This window comes from Macrobrachium nipponense, chromosome 2 (genome assembly GCF_015104395.2).
Source record: "Macrobrachium nipponense isolate FS-2020 chromosome 2, ASM1510439v2, whole genome shotgun sequence".
Lineage (NCBI taxonomy): Eukaryota > Metazoa > Arthropoda > Malacostraca > Decapoda > Palaemonidae > Macrobrachium > Macrobrachium nipponense.
Genome location: NC_087201.1, coordinates 61,664,221 through 61,683,303, shown reverse-complemented (window position 1 = coordinate 61,683,303; position 19,083 = coordinate 61,664,221). Strand labels below are relative to the sequence as shown.

At 44.9% G+C, this 19,083-nt stretch overlaps 1 protein-coding gene across 1 annotated transcript in view; it reads right to left on the bottom strand.

The window, feature by feature from the left end:
• The window catches only part of LOC135220640 (nuclear RNA export factor 1-like), a 320,030-nt gene that overhangs the window by 151,669 nt on the left and 149,278 nt on the right, over positions 1-19,083 (bottom strand). The window lies entirely within an intron of this gene.

Sequence of the window (19,083 nt, the reverse complement as noted above, 5' to 3'; positions counted from 1 at the left end):
TGTACGTATGTGCAAGGAATCTGTGGCATCTGGCATCTGAGCACAAATGAAGTGGAAGCAGTCAGCGACCACGCTCGCACCCGTGTGACACTTTTTAGTTTTTCTTCCAACCGAAGACAAGAGGGGCACAGCTACAGGTGGGCAGTCAATGTTCAGACCTGAGGTTGTTAGCTATGAAAAATATCACCTAATTATAAAAATTTGTTATTTGTTCATAGTGAACCTTCGATCTTAACATTAGGATAGATTCACATTGGAAGGAGGTATGAGATCATGAACTGACTGGAGGTTCGGCACACCTGATCACCCTCCTTAGAAATGAGAATTCTAAAGAAAAAGGACACAGTACAAGGGGAGTCAATACAATGTATCATGTCCAGATTCATAGCATACATGGATGTCAAAGATAACTATATCTGTTCAAGCAACAAACCATGACTGCCACAAACACAGGGTTTGTCATCACTCCTCACTCCCCTTGCTGGATAAAGGAGTACAGTGGACTCCCTCTATTTGCGGGGGATGCGTTCCAGACACGTCCGCGAATAGCTAGAATCTGCAAATACTCAGAGCCCCTCCAAAATGCTAAGGACTGCTATTTTGTTAGTTCAAACTCAAGAAAAAACCACTAAAAAATGCTTGTACCTGTGTTTTTTTAAATAGTTTTATAACAAAAAGAGCATTTAAACATGAAATTAATATGAAAATATGGTAATTAGTGGATATTTTTCATAGAAAAATAACATGCAACATGAATTTCACGAATAATGGGTAGATATCATCCCTAGAGAAATCCGTGAATATGCAAGTCCATAAATCTTGAGAACACAATACAGGGAGTCCACTGTATACACTACTGAGAAGCCAGATTTGTATGTTGTATGGAACACAAAAGTGATATAACAGTAGGCTGTCAATCTCACCAGCATCAAGTCAGTTCCAGCGTATGATGTGTCTATTCTTCAACCAGCCCATAGGTATTGAAGAAAGAAGAAAAGAGAAAGAAAGAGACCAGTCATCTCCCTCATCCCTACTTCCATACTATCATCTTAGGAAAGATACAAACTGTCCGGCCAGGGTCACTGAATGAGCTAAACTTGTTGAGCAGCCACCACTGGACCCAAGGAAAAAGTGTCCAAGAACCTGTGGGCAATATCCTTTAGGTAAAAGGAAGTAAAAGTGGTTTTGCCAAAGCCAGGAACCAACATTCACATAAACAAACAAGTTCTTCTTGAATGCCAGGGAGGAACTTATTCCCCTCATGTCATGCACAGCACATATTGATGACAGAATTTGAAATTGAGAAGTGGGCTTTCCTAATCAACTCATGTAGCCAAAAGGAAATGGTATTCTTGGACACTTCTTTCTTGGCTTGGCCTGTGCTAAACAAAAAATTCTACAACACCTAAAACTCAGGTGGCAGGTTTTTTTTAGATAACAATGCAGTGCTCTGACAGGAAAAAGCAGAATCTCTTGAGGATCGTTGTTAACAAATTCATTCACAAGAGGAATGGAAAAATAGCCAAATCGGTCATCAGGAACCAAGAAATTTTGAGTCTTAAGCTACAATCTAGACCATGGAACACTCCAACTCTTTTCGAGGAAGCCAAAGCCAGAAGGAAAACTGTTTTCAAAGCCAGTTCCCCATCTGACAATCGACAAAAGGGTATAAATGGAGATGGAGTGAGACTACTCAGAACCAGAATAAGGTCTCCCTCATAAGAGGTTTGAGTTCCCTAGGTGAACAAGACTGTTCAAAGCTCCTGAACAACAGAGATCTCCCAAGATGAAGTGAAGTCCATGTCCATCTGATGAAGAACTAATCCCAAGGCAGCTCTATAGCCTTTGATTCCAGACATAGACATTTCTGTTCTGAGAAAGCTAAAAAAAATCCACTATCTGCTGAACAAAAGTTCCAAGTGGAAAGCAACCATGTTGATGACACCAATCACAGCAGATGGCCCATTTGCCCTGGTACAGAGCTGACAAAGACTTCCTGAGGTAGCAAGACATCTGAGCTGCTGCCTTGCAAGAAAAACCTCTCCTCGCAAGAGATACTGGATAGTTTCCAGCTGTGAAGAAATACGGACCCTGTCGATTGGTGGTACCTCTCCAGATGAGGTTGGCACAGAAGGTTGTACCAAGGAAGAATCTCTTTCATTGTTCACATACTTTACCACCATGGTGTTGTCCGACATCAGAATGACGTGGAGTGACCTACCACTCTTTCCTGAAATTCCTGAAGACCCAGGAAGGCTGCTTTCACCTCCAACATGATGTGGAGTTGCTTGTCCTGAAAGCTCCATGACCGCAAGGTCAGCAGCTCTTCCAGATGAGCACCCCAACCTTTGGAGGAGGCATCGTCTGAAACAGGAGCAGATCCACAGGGGGTGAATAAAGAGGAACTCCCATTGCTAGGTTCTGGTCATCCAACCACCACAGAAGGTTGCTTCTCATCCCTGCCAACAGAGAGACCTAAAGCTGAGGAGTCTCTCCTGCTGGGGACCAAAATTCCTTTAGTCTCAACTGCAGGTAAAGAATCCTCTGGCTGAGAAAAAGATTGGACTTCTCCCGATTTATCATGATACCTAGGCTCTGACAAAACTGGAAAAGACAGTCCCCGTCCCATACTAGTCTTTCCTGGGAGTACCAAGACCAACTAATCATCAAGATACCTCAACAGGGAAATTCGCTGAGAATGAGCCAATGTCAATACTGGGGTAAAGACTCTTGTGAACACCTGCGGAGCTGTTGGCAACCCAAAGCAAAGAATTCTAACTGGGATACCTCCTGCCCAAGACTGAAGCGGAGGACCCTCCCAGACGAAAGGTGGATAGGAATCTGGAAGTAGGTATCCTCCAAGTCTATGGAAAGCATGAAGTCATTCTCCCTCACCACTGCCAAGACTGTCCGGAGTGTCTCCATCCTCAACTTCATCTTCCTGATGAAGTGGTCCAGCATTAAAAGACCTTTCACTGGCCTTCAATCGCCAGTGGTTTTGGCACTAGGAAGACTCAACTGTTGGACCGAGGAGAAGGACGTACTACCCTTTACCCTACATCCTTGTCCATCATCTTCCTCACTTCCTCCTGGAAAGCTAAATGCTTCGGAGAGCCTTGGATGTATGTCAAGTGTATGAGAGGACGATAAGAGAGAGGAAGAAGCCGAATGGAAGCAGATATCTTACCCAAAGGACATCTACTACCTACAATTCTGCTTCATGCAATTGCCACTTGGTTGAATGGCTCACCAGTGGAAATGGGCAAGGAGTAGCACACTCTCTATTGATGACCTACCAAGCCCTACCCCTGCCTCTATCCCTCTCCCTGGTCTTGAAGAGCGAGGCTGAAAGGGGTGCTGCTTCGAATGCTTCTTTGGAGTTGGTGCTGGTTGAGGAGCCCTAGTCAAAGTCGATGGTCTTGAAGGCTCCCGGGTAGGGGATTGCATATTCTGCCATGGAGCTGGTGTGTAGGATTGAGCCAACAACTTGGTCACTGACTACTGGACAAGCCGATCGTTATTGTCAGCCTGCTGTCTTTCTAACACAACCTCCAACTGATCCCTAGGTAGAAGCAGCTGGGATTCTAGATCCCCATTCCATAAAGACAACAACAAATCTGTATCCACAGAATAATCTACTTTACAGAAGGCTGCGTATATTATAAGCAGTGGCAAGTTAGCCCATAAATTCACATTAAGATCACCTAGGTACAAAATGGCCTTAACACCAGATTAAGTAACCTGATGAAAATAGGACTGCTGACAGCTCCTCTTGCAAAATGGGACAAAGATATCTTAGCCACTGCTGACGACCCCATGAGACAGTCTAAAAGGCAGATGAGGCAGTTGACTTCAAGGGAGAAGCTTCTTGAAAGGTTAACGAAGGGCTCTCAGCCCAAACTTGATCCAGGGTCAACCTAGGTTTCAAATGAATCACATTCGAGTTGACATGCCTATTCATCAGCGACACAAAACTCCCATAAGGGTCATCATGGACAGAGTCCTCTTAAAAAGATGATTTTACTCATGAATGAGATCAATAATCCCCATGTAGGAAGAAAGAAACTCTTGACTCTCCCAAACCTTTGTATCCTGCATAGAAGTCTGAAATCCTGAAGCAAAAGGTAGAGAGGGATCCCAATTGTTTCCTTTGGCCCTTGAAGAGTTTTTGCTCGAAGGACGAACATCATCCCTTTTCCTCCAAGAATCACAATCCCTGCGCCTTGGCAAGTCATGACCACAGACTGTGGAAGGCGAACAACTAATGTCGGTTTCCCTAGGAGAACAAGACAAGGAATGCCATGGTCCCCTGGAAACCGGAGAAAGATGGTCACTCTCAGCACCACAAAGAGTCATAGAAGTCAGCCAGCCAGGACAGAAACATCTGTCGTCAACATCTCTGCCACGACCTGAAAAACATCAGTGGATATAAGCAACAGGCTTATGTCCTTGCAGGTGACCGAGACAAATCGAGAAAAAATACATCTTAGAGGCCTCTGAGCAACTGGACATCTAACATGAAGAACCACTACCGCCAATTTCTTGACCAGAGCCCTATCATCTTTATGGTGAACTTGTACAGGTTGAGGAGACAAAGAACGAATGAGAGACTTCCACGAGGTTGAAGAGCGATGATCATCTTCCTCAACCAAATCTACCTACGCATAGGGGTGATCCACGTCCGTGAGAGGTAGAAGTCAACACAGCTCTTAACCCTTTAACGCCGATTGGACATATTAAATGTTGACAAAAATTGGTATGTCGATAAAAGTTTTTTTTAAAAATTCGCAGAAAAATAGTTATAAGCCTACTAGGCGAAAACTTTTGAATCACATGCCTTGGGGGATGCTGGGAGCTCACAGATCAAGCTGTTGTTTTGTTTACAATCATTACCCTGGCGCGCAAGCGCGAATTTCTTTTTTCTCACACTAAAAAGCATCAGCGACACATCTCAGAAATTATTTCGTCACTTTGACATAATTTTTGCACCATTTCATATTAGCCGTTACATAGAGTATTATATATGAAAATGTGCGCAATTCCATGTAGAATATAACAATAAACAACTCATGGTTGTAGCTTTTATCAGTTTTGAACTATTTTTATATAAATAACGATAAGTGCCAAAATTTCAACCTTGGGTCAACTTTGAATCTACCAAAATGGTCGAAAAACACATTTGTAAGCTAAAACTCTTATATTCTAGTAATATTCAATCATTTACCTTCATTTTGCAACAAATTGGAAGTCTCTAGCACAATATTTTGATTTATGGTGAATTTATGAAAAAAACTTTTTCCTTATGTCCGAGCGGTAACTCTTCTGAAAAAATCATAATTTTTTTTTTGTCCGATTGTCGTAATGTTTGCACCATTTTAAATTAGCTGTTACATAAAGTTTTATATATGCAAATGTGTGCAATTTCATGTAGAATACAACAAAAATCAACCCATGGTTGTAGCTTTTATTAGTTTTGAAATATTTTCATATAAATAACGATAAGTGCCACAATTTCAACCTTCGGTCAACTTTGACTACCGAAATGGCCAAAAAATGCAATTGTAAGCTAAAACTCTTACATTCTAGTAATAGTCAATCATTTACCTTTATTTTGCAACAAATTGGAAGTCTCTATCACAATATTTCAATTTATGGTGAATTTGTGAAAAAAAACTTTTTCCTTACGTCAGCGCGGTAACTCTTCCGAAAAAATCATATATTTTTTCGTCCGATTGTTGTAATGTTTGCACCATATTAAATTAGCCGTTACATAAAGTTTTATACATGGAAATGTGCGCAATTTCATGTAGAATACAACAAAAAACAATCCATGGTTGCAGCTTTTATCAGTTTTGAAATATTTTTATATAAATAACGATAAGTGCCAAAATTTCAACCTTTGGTCAACTTTGACTCAACCGAAATGGTCGAAAAACGGAATTTTAAGCTAAAACTCTTACATTCTAGTAATATTCAATCATTTACCTTTATTTTGCAATAAATTGGAAGTCTCTAGCACAATATTTCGATGTATGGTGAATTTATGAAAAATAAAAAACATTTTCCTTACGTCCGCGCGGTAACTCTTCAGAAAAAAATTATAATTTTTTTGTCGGATTGTCGTAATGTTTGCACCATTTTAAATTTGAAGTCTCTAGCACAATATTTAGATTTATGGTGAATTTTTTAAAAACACTCTCCTTCCCTCAGCGAAATGCGTACGTCGCATTCTCGTAATATTTGCTCCGTTTCATATTAGGTGTTTCACTTGTAAGCTAAAACTCTTACAGTATAGTAATATTCAATCATTTATCTTAATTTTGAAACAAATTGGACGTCTCTAGAACAATATTTCGATTTATGGTGAAGTTTTGACCAAAATGATATTGTTATGATACAATAAAGTTTTGTACATACTTACCTGGCAGATATATACTTAGCTCTAGTCTCCGACGTCCCGACAGAATTTCAAATTTCGCGGCATACGCTACAGGTAGGTCAGGTGATCTACCCTCCTGCCGCTGGGTGACGGGACTAGGAACCATTCCCGTTTCCTAATTAGATTTTCTCTTCCACCTGTCTCCTAAGGGGAGGCTGGGCGGGCCATTAATCGTATATATCTGCCGGGTAAGTATGTACAAAACTTTATTGTATCATAACAAAATCATTTTTGTACATGCAACTTCCCCGGCAGATATATACTTAGCTGATTGGCACCCTTGGTGGAGGGTAAGAGACAGCTAAATACTAAATATAACAAAACAGGAAAACAACATATGTTGTAGGTTATAAAAAAAACCCTTGGTTCCTACCTGAATGGGCAGAAGACTTCATGGATACTGTCTATGAGTCTGCTTGCCTCAACAGCTTCAGCAAGGATGAGACCAGTGACCGATAGCCCTCCTGGATCGTGTCGATGGGGGCTGGCCCACTTACTTGACAGAGCCTTCTACTGGATCGTGTTAATGGGCGGCTGACCCACTTACATGACAGGAGCCGTTAATCCCTGTATCATATCAATGGGGACTCGCCCTCTTACATGACAGAGCTTTAGTATTAATATACAACAAGGAGCACAAAACCAATCCCGACCACCTGACCAACTCTAACCCGTGTTAGAGCTAACAATTGAAAGGGGTTACCACTTAACCCTCTTTCAAACAAATATAAAAACATAACACCAAATTAAAATTAAAACTAACTAACAAGGATTAGTCTCAGCTCCTTGTCCCAGCACTGAAACAGCAGATATGTAGGGCCAAAACGAGAAGCACTTATCGTAAGTCACTCTCACATCTCCCAAGTAGAGAGAAGCAAACATTGAGTTGCATCTCCAGGATGTAGAGGCTACAATATTGCTCAGCGACATATTCTTCTGAAACGCCAGAGGTGTCGCGATGGCCCTTACTTCATGTGCTTTAATTCTAAGGAGTTACACCGTTCATCATCGCACATCGCATGCGCCTGTTATGACGTTCCTCATAAAGAACACCAGAGCGTTCTTAGAAATGGGAATTCTGGGATCTCTGACAGAACACCAGAGACTCTTTAGGTTGCCCTTAATCGTCGTCTTCTTCCTTTTTTTTTTTTTCCAGGTAGAATTTTAAGGGTCCTGACAGGGCACAGAGATCTCTCTATCTCTCTTCCCACTATGGGTGAGAGCCCTTTGACCACAAAACTTCAAGGCCAGGGTTTCGAGGGATTCTCGTTCTTCGCTAAGAACAAAAGTTTTAAAAGAGCAGATTGGCGACTCTCCTTTAAACCCTACTCTAGCATCCAGAACCTGAAGCATGCTAACTCTTCTAGCAGTCGCCAGCGCTAAAAGAAACAGAGACTTTCTAGTCAGGTCCCTGAAGGACGCCTGTTGAGGGGGTTCGAACTTGTCCGATACTAGGAACTTGAGAACCACATCTAAGTTCCAACTAGGCGGTCTAGAGTACTAGTACTTCTTAGTCGTCTCAAAAGATCTGATAAGATTATGCAGATCTTATCCTCCGCGATATTCAGGTCCCTGTTCCTGAACACCGCGGGTAGCATGCTACAATAACCTTAATCATAGAGACATCTAAGCTGCATTCTTCTCTTACAAAGAGAAGGAAGTCAGCAATTATGGTCACAGGGGTATTGGATGAGGATAGTTTCTTCGTCCTGCACCATCTCCGAAACACTTCCCACTTCGACTGGTAGACTCGCAAGGTTGATGACCTGCGGGCTCTAGCGATCGCACAAGCAGCCTTGTGCGAAAAGCCTCTCACTCTGACAAATCTCCCGATAGTCTGAAGGTAGTCAGGCAGAGAGTGGGGAGGTTTTAGTGAAACCTGTCACAGTGGGGTTGTCTGAGCAGATCTCTCCTGAGTGGAAGAGATCTGGGGAAGTCCATTCCTGAGCGGGCCAAAAGGGAGCGACCAGAGTTAGTTTCGTTCCTGTTGAGGGGACGAACTTTCACAATACTTCCCCCAAAATCTTGAATGGGGGAAACGCGTAGCCGTCTATCCTTGTCCAGTCTAGAAGGAGTGTGTCTACCGTTATTGCTCTTGGATCCAAAATGGAGGAGCAAAAGTTGTCCAGTCTCTTGTTCTAATTTGTGGCAAAAAAGGTCTATGTGTGGTCTGCCCCCAAAGGCTCCACAACAACTGGCAAACGTCTTGATGGAGAGTCCATTCTGTGGGGAGGACTTGATCTCTCCTGCTCAGCAGGTCTGCCCTTACGTTCTTCTCTCCCTGAACAAATCTGGTGAGAAGTATAATTTCTCTCTCCTCTGCCCACAGCAACCGGTCTCTTGCTGTTTCGTACAGGGAGACGTAATGAGTCCCTCCCTGTTTCCTTATATATGACAGAGCCGTGGTGTTGTCCGAGTTGACCTGGACCACCGAGCCTCTGACTTCTGGTTCGAAACTCCTCAGGGGCAGGAAGACTGTATTTAACTCCTTGTTGATGTGCCAGTTCACCTGGTCCCCCTTCCAGGTGCCTGACACTTTTTTCACCCCTAGTGTTGCTCCCCATCCCGACTCTGAGGCTTCTGAGAAAGACACTAGGTGCGGTTCCGGCTTTTAGAAGAGACAAGCCCTTGTTCATTCTGAGTGGGGAAAACCACCAACTCAGACCCTATTACCCCTTCCAGGCTCAGGAAGGAGTCCGCAGCAAAGTTCTTGGTACACTCGAACTAAGTCTACACCGTAGTTCGTAACTGATCCGGGCGCTCTGACAGCTGCCGACTGACTGCGTTCGGTATCGAGGTAAGTTGCCCAAGAATCCGAGCAACTCACGTGACCTTCGCCTTTGAAGGGTTATGCCGAGAGACCATTAAAAACGTATATTTATTTGTCACCGATGCCGGACGGGGAGGTGATGATTCTGTTAAGGCATGTGCCCCAACAGGTGAAAGTCAGTTGCCTTCTAGAGACCGAGGTTCCTGATGGCACGCCATTCTCATAGTAGTTGAATCTCAGCTAAGGAGAAACAACACTATGTGCCGTAGAAGACGAAGGAGGACAGAGAATGCAACGTACTTCTTCACAGCTGAATCGAGAGAGATTCTCAAGATTCTGAACCCGTGCTTACCAATGACTGAAAACGCTAACCTCTATTTCATTGCTGTCCGGGGAGAAGTCGTAATTGCTATGAAAGCGGGGCGTTTTTCAATAATGAAAAACCCCGGGAAGTACTGCCTGCAGAACTGCTTCTCATGGGTTGAACATTTGGAAGCAGAGCTGTCAGGCCTGGGAATAGGCGATGTCTTCCAATATATCTGTTAATTCGGGGTGAACAATGAACAATTGCACACCTACTAATACGAGATATTTTGAAGACAAACTCCGATGTCTGAAGAAAAAACATTCCGCATTATCGCAGTGCGATCCAGCGGTAGACTAGTACAGACTTCTGCTACAGTGCGATAAACAGAAAAAAGAGAGAGTCCAAGAGATATCTCTGTTGAAAATTTCTCGCAATGTCGAAGGCGATGAAACCGAGCATCACAGGAGTAGATGGTCATTCATGTATGCAAGAATCCCCATTAATCAGAGACCTAAGTCTGTGATTGTTGGGCAGAGTTACGGTTCGGCAGCCAATCATTGCAGGGGAGAGAGAAGCAACCGACCGTGCATCTCGGAGAGCCAGCTGGTACTGAGCTGTTATCGCAGTGACAGCTGACTCATACACTGTTAGCTCTCGCCGACTCGTCATCCTGAGTTGCCATGTAATCCATTCCATGAAGGAAATGTGTTCGGCTAGAACCATCGAGCATAAAAATACGCTCGAGCAATTATATTTAAGCGAAATGGATTTCGGTAAATACAAAAGCTGAGTTGGTGTTGTCGTGACAATACCATAAGTATCTAAAATCGAAACTGGTAACTCGTGGGAGGTTGCAGGGAGCCCCGATTAGCAGTTCAATTAGGATACTCGTTGTCTCGGTCGCCATCCGTAGAGCTAACTACGGTATGCGCCTACACCCCAGACAGTTCAACTGCTTAACAGAATCATGTCGCGAAGGTAAAATACGTAGAATTTTGTAGGTTTCTGTACAACTACCTCAATCCTACATTCTTTTCCCTACGAGGAATGAGAGTAAGGATTGGAGATCAACCGCCTTTGTTCTCTAGTCAAGAGAATGAAGGAGAAGTCTTTCCCGAAGGAAAGCTTCAATTGTGAACAGAGTACCAAAGACAACAGTTCAAGCTTCTTATCTTATTAGGCAGAAGACTTCATGGACATTGTCTATGAGTCTGCTCTGCCTGAAGAGCCTCAGTGAGGTAGTGACCTATGACTGAGAGTTTTTCTGGATCTTGTCAATGGGGGCTTACCCGCTTACGCGACAGAACCTTATAGGATCTTTGTCAATGGGGACTAGCCCACTTACATGACAAAGCCTTTTGGATCTTGTCAATGGAGGCTTATCCACTTACATGACAGAACCTCTAGGATCTTGTCAATGGGGCCACCCCGCTTACATGACAGAACCTAATCCAGGAATTCAAGCATTTGGCGGTGTTCTCGAATTTTGAGGTAAAAATTATCGGAGATTCTCGTCCAGCTCATCTTGGACCGAGGTTTCGCTTAAGTGTTAAGAGATTGTAAAAAACTCGAACACTGCGAGTGCTAGAAATTCCGCAGAATCTTAAGCACTCGGCGAAACCCCAACCGAATTCGTCAGATGATCACCGGTTGGTGGTTCTCTCGATTCCCGTAGAAATCGAGGATGGGGCAGGATCCCTCCTCAATGACTGGGCTTACGCCAGGTAGGATCCGAAGATCCCAACCCGGTCGCGCAGTCCTCCATGTAGTAAGAGGCTTTTCTGTCCGAAGAAGGGCGCCTACCAGGAGTAAGGCGCCTGCCTGAAGAAGAGCCTGCCAGGAGAAAAAGCGTCTGCTAAGAGAGGAGCGTCTGTGAGGAGAGGCGTGTCTATCATGTTAAGAGTGCTTGTGAGGAGAGGGGCGTCTACCAGGAGTAGAGCGCCTGTCAGGAGAGTCACGCCTGCCAGGTGGGAGGCGCCTGCTGTGAGAAGAGCGCCTGGTAGGCGCAAAAGCACCTGCTAGGAGAGGAGCGCCTGCCATGAGGAGCCCGCTTGCTATAAGAGGAGCGGCTAACTGGAGAAGAGCACCTAACAGGGGAGAGGAGCCTCGAACTTCTGGGAGAAGGGCTCCTGTCCTGAGAGGCACGTCTCTTGGGAGGGGGGAGCTCAGAGCTCTTGATCGGAAGCGCGATGTCCTTCTTGCGAGGAGGGTCCTTAACCAGAGCGCCCATCAACTTAGAAAGTTGCTCCTGGAGGTCCACAAGGACCCGCTTAGTAGACTTCTCCTGATCTCCTTCGGGAGAAGGTAAACTTCCTGTCAAAAAGGCGACTCCTCAGGCGAATCGCGCCTGCAAGGAGAAAAGTGCCTAATGGGAGACGAGCGCCCGGCTGGCGCCGAGCGCCTGCTAGGAGAGGCGAGCCTGTGAGGAGAGAAGTGTCTCGCGGCCTGGAGAAGCCGAATCGGAAGAAGCACTTCCTCAGGATGCCTTTTCTGTGGCGATCCATGGCAGTCTGGGTCGAGACAACAGAGCCTGCCGAGGGGACACCTGACCATTGGGGATGCTCTACATCCTCCTTACGGCTGTCGACATTCCTCCTCCCCTGGTACTGGGAGTTTGGAAGAGGTCTAGGCCTAGGAGCACTGCGGAGCCGGACAGACGCCCCCTCCACTACACTGGGAACACTGCACAAAAACTTCCCACAGCACTCTTACCTTCCATTGCAAGCAACTGCAATTCCAACCTGCGAATCTCGGCTTTCATGCCAGAAATATATAAATCAAACTCACTTCGTTTGTTTGTTTGTATGGTACTTTTACGTTGTATGGAACCAGTGGTTATTCAGCAACGGGACCAACCAGCCACTCCGCTGAGGCGCTCCATCTCGAAGACGAATCTGCAGGTTCGAAGAAGGGAGAAGGGGCTGAAAATGGAGGAGAGGTTGCAACAACTACATTAAGGTTATGTTCTAAAGCCTCCTCAACTAGCTCGTTAATACGAGAACTACTGGAGTTTCTAGACGAAGCTTTCCTAACTCTGTTCTTCTCTAACTTCCTCAAAGAAGAAGAAAGAGACTTCTTCCTCATTCAAAATCTCACATTTAGTACAAGGATTATTAATAGACAATGCATTAATAAGTGATCTATAGAACTACAACAATGAAGGCTCTCTTAAGGATTCTCATCATATCTTCATGTCAAATGTTTCGTGTTAATGACTGTCATTCAGTAACTGCATACAGTACGTAATTATGACTGTCTTACAACAAAGTGGTAGTTCCTTAGAAAAAAACAAAAATTAAATTACTCTTCTACAGTGCGAGGATCTACCGAATCCTTCTATAGTCTTACATCACACATTCATCACCCATATTCTAAACACAGTACTAGCGTCTGACGCATTAGAGAATTATAAAAAGTAAACAAAAGCGTATGCCAAGCCAACGATCCAATACGTCACCAAAAGACAGTCAAAAGATCCACGGCAAACGAAAAACGAAATCCAAATCAGGAGGAACCAACAACGGGTGTTGTTGGAACAGGCGACAGAGAAAATCTGATTAGGAAACGGGAATGGTTCCTAGTCCCGCCACCCAGCGGGGGGAGGGTAGATCACCTGACCTACCTGTAGCGTGTGCCGCGAAATTTGAAATTCTGTCGGGACGTCGGAGACTATAGCTAAGTATATATCTGCCGGGGAAGTTGCATGTACAAAAAAATTTTTTTACATCCGCACATTACGAATTCATGCATCATTTTGTGATAATATTTTCTCTGTGTTGCTTTGATCGTTTTACAATGTGTTATATACCAAAATGATCGCAATTTAGTGTACTCGTTAGCTTTAACCGTTTTGCTCACAGCGCGATTTGAATACAATTATATGTGAAATTTTGTTTTCGTGCTATCATATATCGCATTATTTATATATGATAATATTTTTTTCATTTCTGATGGTTGCATACTAAACTTCAGGCAATGACAAAAAAAGGAGCCAAAAATGAACTCTTAATCTTGAAAACTAAGCGCACTGTGATTTTTTGGAAAAAAAAAAAAAAAAAACAATTCCAGATTCGGCGCTCACTCCGAGACACCCCCAGCATACGGGAGACGAATTTTATTATACCCCTTAGGCGTTAAAGGGTTAATAAACATACACGTACCATAGAAATTCTCTCATCTCAGTAAAAGAGAGAGAGAGAGAGAGAGAGAGAGAGAGAGAGAGAGAGAATTTTCATGATCCTTAGATGGCAACACACTCCCCCTCCTAACCTGACAGTTGTTGGACCCCAGCCAACTCAGCTTGGCTACCTGGAGTTCAAAGACGCGGAGTAAAATGCATTTTCTTTCATTCTTACATAATTCTTTTTATTAAATCTGAAAGTATGCGTCCTTCAGATATATTGTCAGCATAAAGTCCTTGATGCTGACTGCTTGTAGAACCGTTTTTGGAGTTTCCATTTTGAAACTGGTTTTTCTTATAAACAGATTCAATGTTGACAGGTCTATTACTGTCCTCAACTCCCTGTTGGCTTTGGGTACCAGGAAAAATGTTATTGTTAGTATACAATAAGGTTTTGTACATACTTACCTGGCAGATATATACTTAGCTTTACGTCTCTGACGTCACGACAGAATTCAAAACTCGCGGCACACGCGACAGGTAGGTCAGGTGATCTACCTTACCCGCCGCTGGGTGGCGGCTGTAAGCACCAATCTCCCTTTCCAGCCAGAAATTTTTCTCTTCCACCTGTCTCCTGAGGGGAGGCTGGGAGGGCCATCAATCGTATATATCTGCCAGGTAAGTATGTACAAAACCTTATTGTATACTAACAATAACATTTTTGTACATGAACTTTCCTGTCAGATATATACTTAGCTGATTGACACCCTTGGTGGAGGGAAAGAGACAGCAATACATAAATATGGAAAAAGGGGGAAACAACACTTTTTGTTGTAGAATGTAAAATACAACCTTGGTTCATTACCTGTTTAGGAAAAGAAGACTTCGTAGTTACTGTCTATGAGTCTGCGTTGCCTGAAGAGCTTCAGCGAGGGCGTGACCTACAGCTGACAGACTCTTTGGGTCTATCAAAGGGATTTGGTATCCGCTTACTTGATAGAATCCGAGCAGGATCTTGTCAAAGGGGATTCGCCCTCTTATATGACAGAACCTAACCACTATCATTGCAAGGAGCTCAAACATAAACCGATCACCTAACCAATCTAATCATTGTTAGACATACGACATGAAAGACATGCCTACCCGCATGCTCTTTCAAACAACCAAAAAACTTACAACCTAAACAAGGGGGAAAAAAATATACTACAAAGGATATGTCTCGGCTCCCTGCCCCAGCACCGAATCCGCCGATACGTACGGGCCTAACGCGAAGCACTTTTCATACGTAATTTTGACGTCTCTCAGATAGTGGTTTGCGAAGACTGAGTTGCAACGCCAGAATGTTGCCTTCATAATATTACTCAGGGATATGTTTTTATTGAAAGTTAATGAAGTGGCAATAGCTCTTACTCAAATGAGCTTTGCCACCTTCAGAAGCTTGAATTGACTTTCATCACATATCACATGTGCTTCTTTCACCAGGCTTCTGATGAAGAAAGAAAGCGCATTCTTTGAAAGAGCCCTCCTTGGATCTCTTACAGAGCACCAAAGGTTGACATCATTGCCCTTAAGTTTCTTCTTTCTCTGAAGATAAAACTTTAAACTTCGTACTGGGCAAAGTGACCTCTCTGCTTCCTCGCCTACTAAGGCAGACAAACCTCGGACTTCAAAACTCCTAAGCCAAGGATTTGAGGGGTTCTCGTTCTTAGCCAAGAACGAAGGCAGGAATGCACAGATCGCTGCATCTCCTCTGAACCCCACTTTCCCTTCTATTGCATGGAGTTCACTAATCCTCTTTGCGGAAGCCAATGCCATGAGAAAAAGTGTCTTCCTCGTGAGGTCTCTAAAAGAGGCAGACTGAGGCGGTTCGAACTTAGGGACCTAAGGAAGCGTAGCACTACATCCAGATTCCAACTCGGAATCTCTGGCGAAACCTTTTTGGATGTTTTCAAAAGATCTTATTAGATCATGAAGGTCCTTGACTTCTGAAATGTTTAAGTCTCTGTGCTAAACACTGCAGCCAGCATGCTACGATAACCTTTAATGGTTGATACCGCCAGTCCACTTTTCTCCCTAAGGAAAAGTAAGAAGTCTGCTATTTGGGTTACAGAGGTACTGGAAGAGGAAAAAAAGTGATGGTTCCTACACCACCGTCGAAAGACGTCCCACTTCGATTGTAGACTCTAAGGGTAGAAGGCCTTCTTGCTGCTGCGATAGCCGTTGCAGCTCTTGCAGAAAACCCTCTCGTTCTGACCAAACTTTTGACAGTCTGAAGCCAGTCAGGATCTAGAGCGAGTTTCTGTGATACCTGTCAAAGTGGGGTTGTCTGAGCAGATCGATCCTCTGTGGTAATGTTCTCGGAAAATCTACTAACCATTCCAGTACCTCTGTGAACCATACTGTCGGGTGGGCCAGAAAGGGCTACCAGCGTCATCCTTGCTGCCTCCGATTCTGCAAACTTCTTGAGAGTTTCTCCCAGTATCTTGAAGGGAGGAAAAAGCAATACATGTCTAGGCCCTTCCAATCTAGGAGAAAAGCATCTATTGACACTGCCCAGGGTCGGTCGATATCGGAGAGCAGTAGTTGCCTATCCTCGCATTCTTGGCTGTGGCGAAGAGGTCTATGTGAGGCCTGCCCCAAAGACTCCACAGGTCCTGGCAAACATCCTTGTGAAGAGTCCACTCTGCAGGCAGAACTTGATCTTTCCTGCTTAGGAGGTCTGCTCTGACGTTCTTTTCTCCCTGTACGAACCTGGTAAGGAGACAAATCTTCCTTTCCTCTGCCCACAGCAGAAGTTCTTTTGCTGTCTCGTACAGGGAGAAGGAGTGAGTCCCCCCTTGCTTCCTGATGTAAGCCAGGGCCGTGGTGTTGTCCGAGTTGATCTGACTGCCGAAGCTAGGACGTAGGGCTCCGAATGCTTTCAAAGCTAGCCAAACAGCCATCAGCTCTTTCTTGTTGATGTGCCAGGTCACCTGTTCTTTCTTCCAGGCGCCTGACCACTTCTCTTGAAGTTCCGAGCGTTGCTCCCCAACCTGTTTCCGACGCGTCCGGAATACAACACTTGGTTGGGGTTCGGAATGTGAAGGGACATCCCTTCTGCAAACCTGAGAGGGTTCGCCCACCAAGAGAGGTCCTTCTTGATTTCTCTTGAAATCTTGAAGGAGAACTCTAGGTTTTGAGAACGACACCTCCAGTTTCGATGTAGAAAGAACTGGAGAGGTCTGAGGTGCAACCTTCCTAGAGAAAGGAATTGCTCCAACGAGGAGAGTGTCCCCAACAAACTCATCCACTCCCTCGCTGTGCATACGTCTTTCTCTAGGAAGGCTTTGACTTTCTCTGACCCTCGGGCTATCCTTTCTGGAGAAGGAAAAGCCCAAAAATCCAGAGAAAGCATCCGAATCCCCAGATGGATACGATCTTGACTGGGGATTAACTGAGACTTTTGAAAGTTCACCAAAAGTCCCAGAGAACTCGCCATGAAAAGGGTCTTTTGTAGGTCCTCCAAACATCTTTTCTGTGACTTGGCTCTGATCAGCCAGTCGTCCAAGTAAAGGGACACCCTGACTCCCTCCAAATGTAGCCATCTTGCTACATTTTTCATTAGTCCTGTGAAGACCTGAGGGGCTGTTGAAAGGCCGAAACACAAGGCCCTGAATTGGAATATCCTTCCTCCCATCATGAACCTGAGGTATTTCCTTGAAGAAGGATGGATCGGCACATGGAAGTAAGCGTCCTGAAGATCTAGGGACACCATCCAATCCCCTGGACGAAGAGCCGCCAACACTGAGGATGTCGTCTCCATGGCGAACTTCCTCTTTTCTACAAAGAAATTCAGGGCGCTTACATCCAGAACCGGTCTCCATCCTCCTGAGGCTTTTGGAACTAGAAACAGGCGGTGTAAGAGCCCGCTGAGCATGGTTCGCTTACTAGCTCTATAGCCTCTTTCTCTAACATTTGTTCTACTAGCCTGCGTTAGAGCGTGGCTCATGATGGGATCCCTGTACCTGGCCACCAACTCCCTCGGAGTCGTCGTCAAAAGTGGTCTTTCTGTAAAGGGAATCAGATATCCTTTCCGGATAATCGAGAGGGACCAGTTGTCCGCTCCTCTCTTTGCCCAGGCTCCTGCGAATCTTAGAAGCCTGGCACCTACTGATGTCTGGAGGACTACTTTCCTACTTCTTAGCTCTGGATGAGCGCGAGAAGGATCTTCCTCTCTTGAAGGGTCTATTACCTCTTGAGGTAGAGGCTCTAGAAGGAGGGCCCCCTCGAAAGGGCTCCTGTCTAGCTGGAGTCTCCTTCTTAGTCTTCGTCTGGAAGGAGGTCCTAGGTTTCCGGGCAGACTGAGCGAGCATGTCTTGAGTCACCTTCGCAGAGATAGCTCCTAAGATGTCCTGAATTATCTTCTTTGGGAAGAGAAGCGGCGAGAGTTGCGAATAGAGAAGCGAGGCTCTTTGAGCATGAGAGACGGACTTTGTAAGAAAAGCGAGAAGAAATGATCTTTTCTTAAGAACCCCTGCTCCAAACAGGGAGGCTACTTCGCTCGATCCATCTCTTAACTGCCTTATCCATGCACGTCAGTACACTGTTGAGATCCTCGGGCGAAATGGAATCCGGGTTCTGAGTCTTTTTAGCCAAGACCCCCAAAGACCAGTCAAGGAAGTTGAAGACTTCCAAGACTCTGAACATTCCCTTCAACAGGTGGTCGAGCTCATTCATAGCCCAGGTAGTATCTTAGCTGACAAGAGAGCGTCGTTGCGGCATCCACCAGTGAAGAGGAACGTCCGCTGTCTGCAGATGACGGTAGACCCAGGCCTAGGGGTTCTCCAGACTCATACCAGAAGCCTAGTCTGCCCGTAAGCTTGGAAGGGGGGAAAGAAAACACAGTCTTCCCTTTCTCCTCCTTAGAAGAAGCCCAATCACCAAAACCTCTCAAAGCCTTCTTCATCGAGATGGTTGGCTTCATCCTCACACAGGAGGAAACCTTCGTCTTCTTAGAAGTCGAGAATAACGAGAGAGGAGAAGGAGGAGCGACAGGAGTAAGAGCGTCTCCAAACTCTTGAAGAAGGAGGTCTGTCAGGATCTTGTAGGACAAGACGAAGAATCCTTAACTAAGTCCTCTTCTGAAGGTTCCACTTCATCCACCGAAGAACCTTCGGCTTCTTTACGAGAGCAGCTGGACTTCTCTAAAGAAGCGCGTCTATCTAGTGAGTGTCTGGCAGCCGTCTGGCGCCTATCAGGGGAAGCCAAAGCTTCGGGAGAGCTCCTATCGAATGCATCCTTCCTACTCCGATTAGTGAGTCCTCTGTGATCCTGAAGTCTGCTCCTAGATACATGGGAGTCCAAAGGGGAGCGCCTGCTAGGAGAGGAGAGCCTACTATGCTCACGGCGCCTAACAGAATCCATGCGCCTGCAAAAGGAGAGCGGCTGCCTGGCGAACTGCGCCTAAA